The sequence below is a fragment of the Loxodonta africana genome, chromosome 16 (assembly GCF_030014295.1).
Source record: "Loxodonta africana isolate mLoxAfr1 chromosome 16, mLoxAfr1.hap2, whole genome shotgun sequence".
NCBI lineage: Eukaryota > Metazoa > Chordata > Mammalia > Proboscidea > Elephantidae > Loxodonta > Loxodonta africana.
In genome coordinates, this window is record NC_087357.1 from 55,734,631 (window position 1) to 55,747,247 (window position 12,617).

Genomic DNA, 12,617 nt, shown 5'->3' on the forward strand with positions numbered 1-12,617 from the left:
AAATAATGAGTTAAATAAAGTCTTTAACACATATTCATTTTATATCTATACGGAAGTCATGCTTTTACCTTTGTTACAAAAATTATCCTTTAACACAATCTAAGTCTAATTATTGCTTATTTAATTCCTTGACTTATAACCATTAATAATCTGGAAGACACTAGGAATTTCTAGATATCCTGAAAACATATTCTAGCTTTCTTCCTAGAAGAGGAGAGAAAGAAGATATTTTTGTTTTAAAAACAATTTGTAAAACATTTTATCCAACAAACTCTCTCTAAATATGGTCTACTTAAATATCCAAGATAAAAGTTTACTGATATAAAATGCTGATAAACACTTAGTATCAGAATTCTATTTATATATATCAAATCGTACTCATGCCAAATATTTACATAAAACATAATTCCATAATCCTAATCAAAATCCCAGCAAGTTACTTTGTGGATTCTAAAGTTTATGTGAAAGGTAAAAGATCCAGAATAGCCAAAACAATACTGAAAAAGAATAGAGTTGGAAAACTGACATTACGTGACTTTAAGGCTTACCATAAAGTTACAGTGGTAAAGAAGTGTGGTATTGTTGAAGAAACAGACAAATAGATCAGCTGAACAGAATAGAGAGCCCAGAACATTTAGTCAACTGACCTTTGACAAAGGAGCAAAGGCAACTCAATGGAGAAAGGATTGTCTTTTCAACAAATGGTGCAGGAACAACTGGATATCAGTATGCAAAAACATCACTCTATACATAGAGCTTACCTCTTTTATAAAAATTAATTCAAAATGGGCCATATACCTAAATATAAGAAACAAAACTATACAACATCTAGATGATAACATAGGGGAAAATCTAGGTGACCTGGGGTTTGGCAATGATTTTTTAGATACAACATCAAAAGTAAAATATATATAAGAAAAAATTGGTAAGTTGGACTTCATTAAAATTACAACTTCTGCTCTATGAACAACAATATTAGGAGAATGAAAAGACAAGCCACAGACTGATAGAAAGTATTTGCCAAACAGGTATCAGATAAGAAAACAAACAACCCTGGTGAAGGGTTAGACAGTACACAATACTGGGAAGGCCAGCACAACTTGTACAAGGCAAGGTCATGGAAGCTCCATAGACACATCCAAACTCCCTGAGGGACGGAATTGCTGGCCTGAGGGCTGTGGGGACCACGGTATTGGAGAGCACCTAGTTCAACTGGCATAACATGGTTTATAAAGAAAACGTTCTACATTCTACTTTGGTAAATAGTGTTTCGGGTCTTAAAGGCCTGTGAGCAGCCATCTAGGATACTTCACTGGTCTCACCCCTTTGGGAGCAAGGAAGAATGAAGAAAACTAAAGACATAAGGGAAAGATCAGTCCAAAAGACTAATAGGCCACATCTACAACGGCCTCCACCAGACTAAGTCTAGCACAACTGGATGGTGCCCAGCTACCACCACTGACTGCTCTGACAGGGATCACAACAGAAGGTCCCAGACAGAGCTAAAGAAAAATGTAGAACAAAACTCTAACTCAAAAAGAAAGACCAGACTTACTGGCCTGACAGGGACTGGAGAAGTACCAGAGTATGGCCCCCAACACCCTTTTAGCTCAGTAATGAAGTCACTCCTGAGGTTCACCCTTCAGCCAAAGTTCAGACAGGCCCATAAAACAAAATGAGACTAAAGGGGCACACCAGCCCAGGGGCAAGGACTAGAAAGCAGGAGGGAACTGGAAAGCTGGCAGTAGGGAACTCAAGGCTGAGAAGGGAGAGTGCTGACATGTCGTGGGGTTGTTAACCAATGTCATAAAACAATATGTGTACTAACTGTTTAATGAGAAACTAGTTTGTTCTATAAACCTTCATCTAAAATATAATAAAAAGAAAACGAACAACCCAATTACAAAATGGGCAAAAGTCTGCACAGAAACCTCAACCTCACCAAAGAAGGCAAAAAACAGCAAATAAACATGAAAAAAATGCTGTCTGCTTGTCTCTCTTCAGTGTTATAGCTCTGTCTTCTAGATCTAGGCAGGATCCCAAGACCAAAGGACATGCTCTATTCCAGACTCTTCTTGATGGTACTGAGGTGCCCCCGAACCTCTGTGGGTCTGGCCCTTATACGTAAAACCTACAAAAGCCAGAACCTGTGTACAGCAGAAGCCTGTAAGAGAAGGAAAACTTGAATTTTCCTTCTCTTACAGGCTTCTGCTGTACGCAAACAGAAACAGGAACTCTTTCATTGCTGGAAGAAATGCGAAATAGTATAGCCACTTTGGAAGACAGTCTGACAGTTCCTTACAACACTAAATACAGACATGCCGTTTGATCCAGTAATAGTGTCCATACATATTTACCCAAATGAGAACACATCCACATAAAAAGCTGCATAAAAATGTTTTATGACATCCAGGAAAAGGCAAAACCAAAGACACAAGGAAAAGATCAACAGTTGCCAGGGCTTAGGGGGAGGGGGAATGATGAATAGGTAGAAAACAGGGCATTTTTACGGCAGTGAAGCTCTTCTGTATAATACTATAACGGTAGATACCTGACATTAAGCATTTGTCAAAACCCACAGACCTGTACAACACAAAAGAGGAATCCTAATGTAAACTATGGACTTTAGTTAATAATAATGTATTGATATTGGTTCATCAACTGTAACACATGTACCAAAGGAATGCAAGGTGTTAACAGGAGAAATAATTTGAAAGGGAGGGAGATATGGGAACTCCGTTTATTTTCTATAAACCTAAAATTGCTCTAAAAAATAAAATCTATTTTTTTTTTTTAGAATACGATTCTACAGAATAAACTAAAGTGTGGCAGAGACTAACTATCCATGTGCTACACTGCATTCTCCAGCCTTCCCTGTTGAAATGTGAGCAGAAGTATGTTAGGCACTCACAGTCCAAGGTAGTTGGGAGCAGGATGTACCTTATCCATTCCTCTGTTCAATGACTGTGTGGACACAGTGTTCAGGATGGTCTAACTACAAGATGGGGGATAGAAGTAAACCTCTATGTACTGACCTAAAGAAAACAAGTTCATGATATATTTCTAAGTGAAAAAGATAAAAGGCTTATTGCATGCCAAAAAATATAGCATTTTCATGTAAATTAAGTAAGAAATATATATGTATGTGTACATATAGCTCTATAAAAGCATAGCAAAATAAAGAATGTGGATTAAAAAACATTTATCATTCACAGTTAAGCTCTGGATGTGGAACCAAAATAGAGCATAAACTTTCTCTTCTTCCTTTAAATATTTTTTAAAAACAGTGGGAATGCTACTGACTGCAACACGCCAAAAAAATAACCTAAAAACCATCCTGCCTAGAAATGTGGGATAAAATACAAAAAAATATTTTCTTAAATGCATAGCTGAGCACCCAAGGAAACAAAGGGAAATGCACAGGGATCCAAAACAAAGAGAGAACAAAACTGTTAAACTGGAGTGATAGCTTGGGTTTCACAAAGGTTCATTCTGTGAAGACTGAACCAAAGGATCTCTGAATTCAGGGACCAGGCATAGCTTAGGGCAAAGTTGCTCTACTAAAACAGAAAGTAAATAAAATCTAAACACTGAATATTGAAACCCTGGCTTTCCCCCTATCCAGTGGTGTCAATATCAATTGAGATGTTTCAAGAAACCGATGCGCACTGGAAGCGCTCATTTGTCTATGCCAAGAAATTTGGAGGACAGCTACCTGGCCAACCAACTGGAAGAGATCTATATTTATGCCTATTCCCAAGAAAGGTGATCCAACCAATGCAGAAATTATCAAACAATATCATTAATATCACATGCAAACAAAACTGCTGAAGATCGTTCAAAAGCGGTTGCAGCAGTATATCAACAGGGAACTGTCAGAAATTCAAGCTGGATTTTAGAAGAGGACTTGGAACCAGGGATATCATTGCTGACGTCAGATAGATCCTGGCTGAAAGCAGAGAATACCAGAAAGATGTTTACGTGTGTTTTATTGACTATGCAAAGGCATTTGACTGCGTGGATCCTAACAAATTATGGATAACACTGGGAAGAATGGGAATTCCGGAACATTTAACTGTGCTCATGAGGAACCGGTACATAGACCAAGGGGCAGTTGTTCAGACAGAGCAAGGGGATACCGCGTGGTTTAAAGTCAGGAAAGGTGTGCATTAGGGTTGTATCCTTTCACCATACCTATTCAATCTGAATGCTGAGCAAATAATCCAAGGAGCCAGATTATATGAAGTAAAACGGGGCATCTGGATTGGAGGAAGACTAATTAACAACCTGTGTTGTATGGATGACAACCTTGCTTGCTCAAAGTGAAGAGGACTTGAAGCACTTACTGATGAAGATCAAAGACCACAGCCTTCAGTAGAGAAGAAAACAAAAATCCTCACAAATGGACGAACAAGCAATATCATGATAAACAGAAAAAAGATTGAGGTTGTCCAGGATTTCATTTTACTTGGATCCACAATCAACAGCCACGGACGCAACAGTCAAAAAATCAAAAGACGCATTGCATTGGGCAAATCGGCTGCAAAGGACCTCTTTGAAGTGTTGAAAAGCAAAGATGTCATCTTGAAAACTAAGGTGCACCTAACTCAAACCATGTTATTTTCAATCGCATTATATGCATGCAAAAGCTGAACAATGAATAAGGAAGACCAAAGAAGAATTGACACCTTTGAATTGTGGTGCTGGTGAAGAATATTGAATATACCATGGACTGCCAAAAGAATGAACAAATCTGTCTTGGAAGAAGTACAACCAGAATGCTGCTTAGAAGCAAGGACGGCAAGACTATGTCTTTTATACTTTGGACATGTTGTCAGGAGGGAACAGTCCCTGGAAAAGGACATCATGCTTGGTAAACTACAGGGTCAGTGGAAAAGAGGAAAACCCTCAACAAGATGGACTGACACAGTGGCTGCAACAATGGGCTCAAGCATAACAACAATTGTGAGCATGGCACAGGACACGGAAGTGTTTTGTTTGTACACAGGGTTCCTATGAGTCGGAACTGTCTTGACAGCACCTAATAACAACTAGCGTTGGTATCACCCACTTCAGTAATTCATGGTATCACCCCTCAACCTCCCCCTTCGTGGGTGACCCCACCCCTCACAGCTCCCCACAGCTCCTCCCCTCTCCTACCGGCTAAGGTGGAGGCCCTCCTCTCCGCCCGATGGCTGAAGCCATGGCCTAGCTGCCCACACCCTGACTGGTGGGTGATAGCGGGGTAGTGGTGATGAGTTATCTCACTGGGTGATGGGTGACACCAACCCTAGTGACGCCACTGCCTTGGTGGCCCCTCTCCTGACAGCATCAGCCCACCAGCCATCGCCACACACCCTGAGGTCATTTTGGTGTCACCTCATCTGACAGTGTCGGGGGGGGTGGTCCACATCCCATACCCTCCTAGTGACACCACTGCACCCATCGCCCACACGCTCCAAGAAGGCTAGCAGTCAAGCTGATCAAGAAAGAGAAAAGCCACAAATAAACAATATTAGAAATGAAAAGGAGGTTATAACTAGACACAGCAGAGGTTTTTAAAAATACTATGAACTTTGCCAAGTAGGCAATTTTGTAGACAAAATATAATCGAACTATATTTTACTATCACATTAACAAAAAATTCGAAGACCTTTAAGAAACTGAATCACTGGTTTAAAAAATCTATTCCCTCCAAAGAAAGAATGAAGGATGGAAATACAGAAAGAGAGAGAGACAGAAACAAACAAGATTGCTCTGATGAATTTCTAGGTAAGTGCTATCTAGCATTTAAGGAAAAAAAAAAAAAAACCCTAAGTAATACAAATTACTTCACAGAATAGCAAAAGAAATGCTCCTTAATTCATTTTATGATGCTAGAAAAAACCTGATATCAAAACCACATAAGGACATTATGTGAAGAAAATAATAGTTCAATCTCATTTATAAGCACAGCTGGAAAAAGAAAACTAAATAAAACACTATCAAACCAAATCAAGCAATGCATATTACTAACAAATAAATAAAGATGTGTCTGAGTAGGTTTTATTCCAGAAAGGAAAGGTAACTTAGAAACCTATTATTCTACCACATTAACAGATTAAAGGAGAAAACTCATGATCGTTTCGATAGACTGAGAAAACGCGGCTGAAAAAATTCAAATCCATTCATGTTTAAAATTGTTCCTGAAAATAAAATAAAAATAGAAGGCATGCTATATATCTTCCTTTCCCCTTCCATTCTTCTCCATCCAAGAGCCTGATTTAAATCAATTGCATCAATGGGCTCCCTTCCCCTCTCACCACTGGAAGACAACATCAAGAGATTGGAGAGTAGAAGAGTTGAGGTCAGGTTATTTACTCCCTGAGTTCCTACCTGATCAGGTCATGTGTTTTCCATAAAGTTACCATCCCTGGGTTCCAGAACCCACCCCCTCTCCAAACACTTCAGGCCCAGGAATGCCACTCCATTATCTCTTGCAGGTTGCCTTAAACTCTGACCACACCTTTGTAAACTATCCCTTTATTAAACTGCCTGAATATGTCCTTTGTTTCCTTACTGGACTTTGACTTACACCAAGAAGCCTCGATGGTGCAGTGGCTAAAGTATTCAACTGCTAACCAAAAGGTGGCTGGAACCCACCAGGTGCTCTGCAAGAGAAAGTTGTGGCAGTCTACTTCTGTAAAGATTTACAGCCTTGGAACCCCCCATATGGGGCAGTTCTACTCTGTCCTATAGGGTCACTATGAGTCAGAAACAACTCAACGGCAATGGGTTGGGTTGGGTTTGGAATCTGACTCACACAGAAGATGACTTCTTTAACCTGGTAAGAAGTATCTACCAGAACCTTAGAAAATCATAATTTAATGGGGAATGTTAGAAGTCTTTCTATTAAATGAGAGGAAGATGCTCCATCATTGGTCCGTTAAGCACTGAGCTGGAGGTCCAGGACAGAAGTATATGGAATTGAAAGGGACAAACTAAGCACCAATCACAAAAGATATAATTGCCTATAAAACCCCAAAGACCATCAGATAAATATGAACTATTAAGAGTTCAGCAAGATTAACAGATATATCAGAATACTGCAGAAAAATCTATTTTTATATATTAGCAATAAGTCAAAGAATTTAAAAAATATTACCCAAGTACAGCACTCAGTATAAACAAAGAAAAATACAAGCCCCACCCCAAAGAAACATGATGGGTATCAAGAACAATTACGCAAGGTGAGACAGCCCAAGATGACAGCTTAGTCACACATACCTTGCCATCTCCCTGCAGCAAAGAACTGAGAAACTAAGTGAAATGGATACAGATGACAATCTGGACATCCACAATAGCGAATGGAAGGATGAAGAATTAGATCAAACACCAAAGGGAAGGAGAAACTGAACAAAAACAGCAAACGGGGAGACTTATGGACTTTAGGCACCCTACCAGCCAGCCCAACCCAGCATGCCCATCTTGAGACAAACCGAGCAGTATTCCTGGGTAAGGGGCCCAGGAAAGCAGCTTAACGGAATCCCTAATAGGAGACAGAGATACTGCATAGACAAACCCGGAGTGAAGCAAGGTGAGCAGAAAATGAACTGGATTTAAGGAGGGAAAGCTCATTAAGGCAGGTGAGAGCCCTAGGGATCCAGGCAACCACAGAGCAGGGAAGGAGCCAGAAAATAGGGGCAGACCTACTCGCCAGAAGTGGTAACTGATCATCTGGGCAGGTGGCATTTGCAGAGTGGAAAATCCTTGGAGTGGCGGCTAGAGATCTCCCGCTCAACCAGACTCTGGACAGCCCCCCTTCTTCACATTTTGTCAGGGCCAGATCCTGATCACCAGGTGCACTCTGCAGGGAGTGCCCTGGTACCCACGACAGAGGTACAGGGAACACACTTTTCTCACACACTTCTCCCTTCTCCTCCCCACCCCTCACCTTTTTGGTGAGCCTCCCTTCCCCTGCTACTCGACAATCCAATGCAATCCTACAATCTGGAGGCTTCCACCTGGCCATCCCCACAGGCAAACCCACCAGAGATCCGTGGAACACACTCCCACACCAGTGGACCTACAACCAGAGGCTCGTGACTATCCCCAAACATCCCCACACAGCTACGCCACCAGCTGGCAATCCACAGTGCACACTCTCGTGCTATGGGATTTGCAAACGGAGGCTCGTGTTCATTTGCTCCAACCACCTCCATGCCACCTTGTCCACCTAACAACCGATGGTGTGAGTTCCCATGCCACCCACCCAGTGACCAGTGACCCATGTACCCTTGCCCCGATCACTTGGCAACTGGTGGTGTACACACATAGCACCCAACCCAGCGATCAGCAAGAACACTCCCTGTACCCACACCCAGGTGACCAGCTGGACAGAAATATCACCTTACCACAATGCCAGTCACATTCTGAGAGGCATCAGCCACACCTCTGCCAAACGACACGCAGGAGATCCTAGTGCTCTCATCCAATGTCCACCAGCTGCAATGTCACACATCCCACACCCAAACAATTTCTGCAGGCCATCTGCACTTGCACTGAAACTGCTTGATATTTCATCACCTACAGAGACACAAATTCATGCACACGCAGCAGGCCTACCCTGTCAATTTGGGTAGCACTCCATCACAGAGGATATGGAGACATCCTGCCTTGACTTTCAGAGAACACATTAACTGGCAGCACCAATCCGAAGGACCCCACGATCCTACAAGGACTGGGAGGGACCATGACCACCCAACACTTGTCACCCAATATCAGGGAAAGAACCTGCTCTCCTGCCTCCACTCAATCCTGTAAAGGAAGACACACAAGCCTAACAACAGAAGGCTCACATATGGGGGTTACCCACCATACCCACTAGTGAGAGGAAATCATGTGCAGCCAACAGATACCACGAAAGTCACACATAGACCAGGAACACAAAATAACAATAAAATAATACAAAGGAAGAAAGACATTCTAAAGAGAAAGAGAAGAAACAAAACTCCAGGTACATCAAAACAAAACAAGAACAACAACAAAAAAAAAGCACAAAACAAACACATACGATCAGTAAAGAAATATATACATAAATAAATGAACACCTTAATGCCTTGCAGACAGCAGACAATAACAAATCATATGAAGTAAAAGGATAAGATAGCTCAAACAAGTAAGCAAAATAAAGGGCAGAAAACCTTCATAAGGAAGAAATGGTAAAGAACTACCTGACACGGAATTCAAAACACTTATATACAAGATCCTTAAAGAGATCAAGGAAAACACAGACAAAACCCTAGAAGAATTCAGGAAAACAATACAAGAACAAAATGACGAAATAAACACACAATTAGAAACCATATAAAAACAACTAGAAATCCAGAAGATTAACAATAGATAACTTAATGGAAGGATATAGAAGTGAATCAACAGAAGAAAGAACCAGTAAAATAGAGGACATATCCCTTGACACTGCTTTGAGGAACAATCAGAAAAAAAGAATGAGGAAAAATAAAGAAAGCTTAAGAGTTATGTGGGATACTACTAAGAGAAATAATTTACAAGTAATTGGGATTCTAGAACAGGAAAAAGAAAAAAGCAAAGAGAGAACTGTTGAACATTTATTGGCAGAAAACTTCCTAATATGAAAGACAAGGTTTCCATCCAAGAAGCTCAACAAACCCCATACAGGATAGACCCCAAAAGAAAGGTACCAAGACATATCAAAATCAAATTTTCCAAAACCAAATACGAAGAAAGAATTTTGAGAATAGCTCATGAAAAACAAAATTATCACCTACAAAGGGACAACAACAAGACTAAGCTCTGGTTTCTTGTTTCAGAAACCATGCAGGCAAGAAGGCAATGAATGAGACGATATATATAAAATCTTGAAAGAAAAGAACAGCCAACCAAGAATCATATATACACCAAAAATGTCTTTTAAATATGATGAAGAAACTAGGACATTCCCAGATAAAGAGAAAAAAAGGAATTTTTAAAAACCAGATCAACTTTACAAGAAATATCGAAAGGAATCCTTCAGACAGAGAACCTACGACATCAGACAACAACATGAGATTAAGACACACAAAAGCATCACCCCGATACCAATCCAGATAAGGAATTCTCAAAAGCAAAATAAAACTGAAAACAGGGAATCAGAGATGTCAATCTGTAAACAACAACTTCAAAACAAAAAAGGAGAATAAATGGTGTCATTATAAAACTTCCATATGAAGAGGAAGTCAAGATATAATAGGCTGTTTTAAACTTAGGAAGATAAAGGTAAATTTTAGAGTAACCACACAAAAAAATTAATAAATCTACTCACCAAAATAAAGAAGAAAATCAAAAAGACTCAGTAAACGCAAAATCAACAATGAATGAAAAAAAAGGAAATCCATAAACACAAAGAACTCAGCACAGAAAATTAAGCAGAACAAAAAACACCACAAAAAAAAAAGGCATAACAAAAAGGCAGCAGGAAATTAGTAAGTATAGAGAATCACACTGCATGTAAATGGCTTAAATGTACCAGTCAAGAGACAGAGAGTGACGGAATAGATTAAAAAAAAAAAAAAGATCCATTAATATGTTGCCTACAAGAGACACATCTTAGACACAGAGACATAAATAGGTTAAAAACCAACGGATAAAAAAATATATATCAAGCAAACAGTAACCAAATATAGCAGGAGTAGCAATAATAATCTCCGATAGAATAGACTTTAAGTCAAAATTATAAGAGATAAGGAAGGGCATTATATAATGATTAAAAGGTCAATTCACCAAGAGGAAATAACCATAATAAATATTTACACACCTAATGACAGAGCTCCAAAATACATAAAACAAACTCAAACAGAACTGAAAAGAGAAATAGTTACTGACGAAGATGAAAGACCACAGCTCTCAGTACAGGTTACACCTGGTGATCTGCTTCCAGAAAACCAGCCAATGGAAACCCTACGGATCACAACAGAACAATTCTATTGTACATGGGGTTACCATGAGTTGGGGGGTAACAACAATAAAGATGGGTATAATCAAAAAGATCGATAATAACTAATGTTTTTGAGGATGTGAAGAGATTGGAACCCTCATACACTACTGATGGGAACTAAAAATGGTATAGTCACTTTGGAAAACAGCCTGGTATGTCCTCAAAAGATTAAACACAGAATTACCATATGCTCCAGCAATTCCACTCCTAGGTATTTACTCAAGAGAAATGAAAAGATATGTCAACAGAAAAATTTGGGCATGAGTGTTCATAGCAGCTTTTCTCATAACAGCCAAAAAGCAGAAATAACCCAAATGATCATCAATTAATAAATAAAATGTGGCATATATCCATACAAGGAGCCCTGGTGGCACAGTGGTTAAAGTGATCCACAGCTAACTGAAATGTCAGCAGTTCAAAACCTCAGTGGCTCCATGGGAGAAAGATGTGGCTGTCTGCTTCTGCAGAGATTTATGGCCTTGTAAACCCTATGGAGTCGCTGTAAGTCAGAATCAACTCAACAGTGCATTTGGCTTTTTTTAAATATACATATACACACATATATATATGCATACAATGGAATACTGTCCATCAATAAAAAGGAATGAAGTACTGATACATGTTACATGTATGAACCTTGAAAACATTGTTACACGAAAGAAGCCAGTTACAAAAGACAACAAACTGCATGATTCCATTTATATAAAATGTCCAGGATAGAGACAGAAAGTAGATTAATGATTGTTTAGAGCTGGAGAGATTGTGATAGAAATGCGGAGCAACTGCTAATGGGTACAGGGTTTCTTATTAGAGTGTTGAAAATGTTCTAAAATTGGTTGTGGTGATGGTTGCAAACCTCTGTGAATATACTAATCATTGAAATATACACTTTAAATGGGTGAATGAAACAGTATACGAATTATCTCTCAATAAAGCTATTATACAAAAATAATAATAATCTAGCCTTTCATATCCTTGATAAGAAGCATTTTACGTAAAAAATTTTCTGACACTGTTAAGAAACAAGGCTTATTTATTACACAATTTTATTCCTTAATCAAATGATAAAAGAAAAAACAAACCATAACAAAGCTCACTTCTCTTTTCTGATAAGTACCTTAACAGTAAATGCCTTCAACTCATAATTACATAAATATTGATAATCTATATTATGATATGATACATTTTTTTCCTCTAAGAGATGAAGACTTCACAACCCTCTAAAATAAAATTAAATCATCAGCTTAGAAACAGTTCACCGCTTGGCACTTCTTTACAAATGAATAAACTCAAACTGAAAAATCCTTTTGAGGGTCTGTTCTGAGCTACTTTCCTTTCTTTGAAAGAAGGCTGTACTGGAGAATTGACAAGACCTGGCTTCATGGCATCAACCGATCATTCATTTCCTCATAAAACTGTCAAGAGTTATTATCAGTGATAATTATTCATTCCATTATGCACATACATATCGGATCTTAACACTGTAGAGCTATAAAGGGACTTATAATCATCTAGTGCACTTTAGTTCAAAAAATACATTTTAAAGACTTACTATGTAACAGATACAGTATTAGACATTGGAAAAAGCACAATAATTTCAACATCACTATACAAGTGATAAATATAT

General features: G+C 39.0%; 1 protein-coding gene across 2 annotated transcripts in view; it reads right to left on the reverse strand.

Moving 5' to 3' along the window:
- Positions 1-12,617, reverse strand: part of IPMK (inositol polyphosphate multikinase) — a 62,949-nt gene that overhangs the window by 37,714 nt on the left and 12,618 nt on the right. The window lies entirely within an intron of this gene.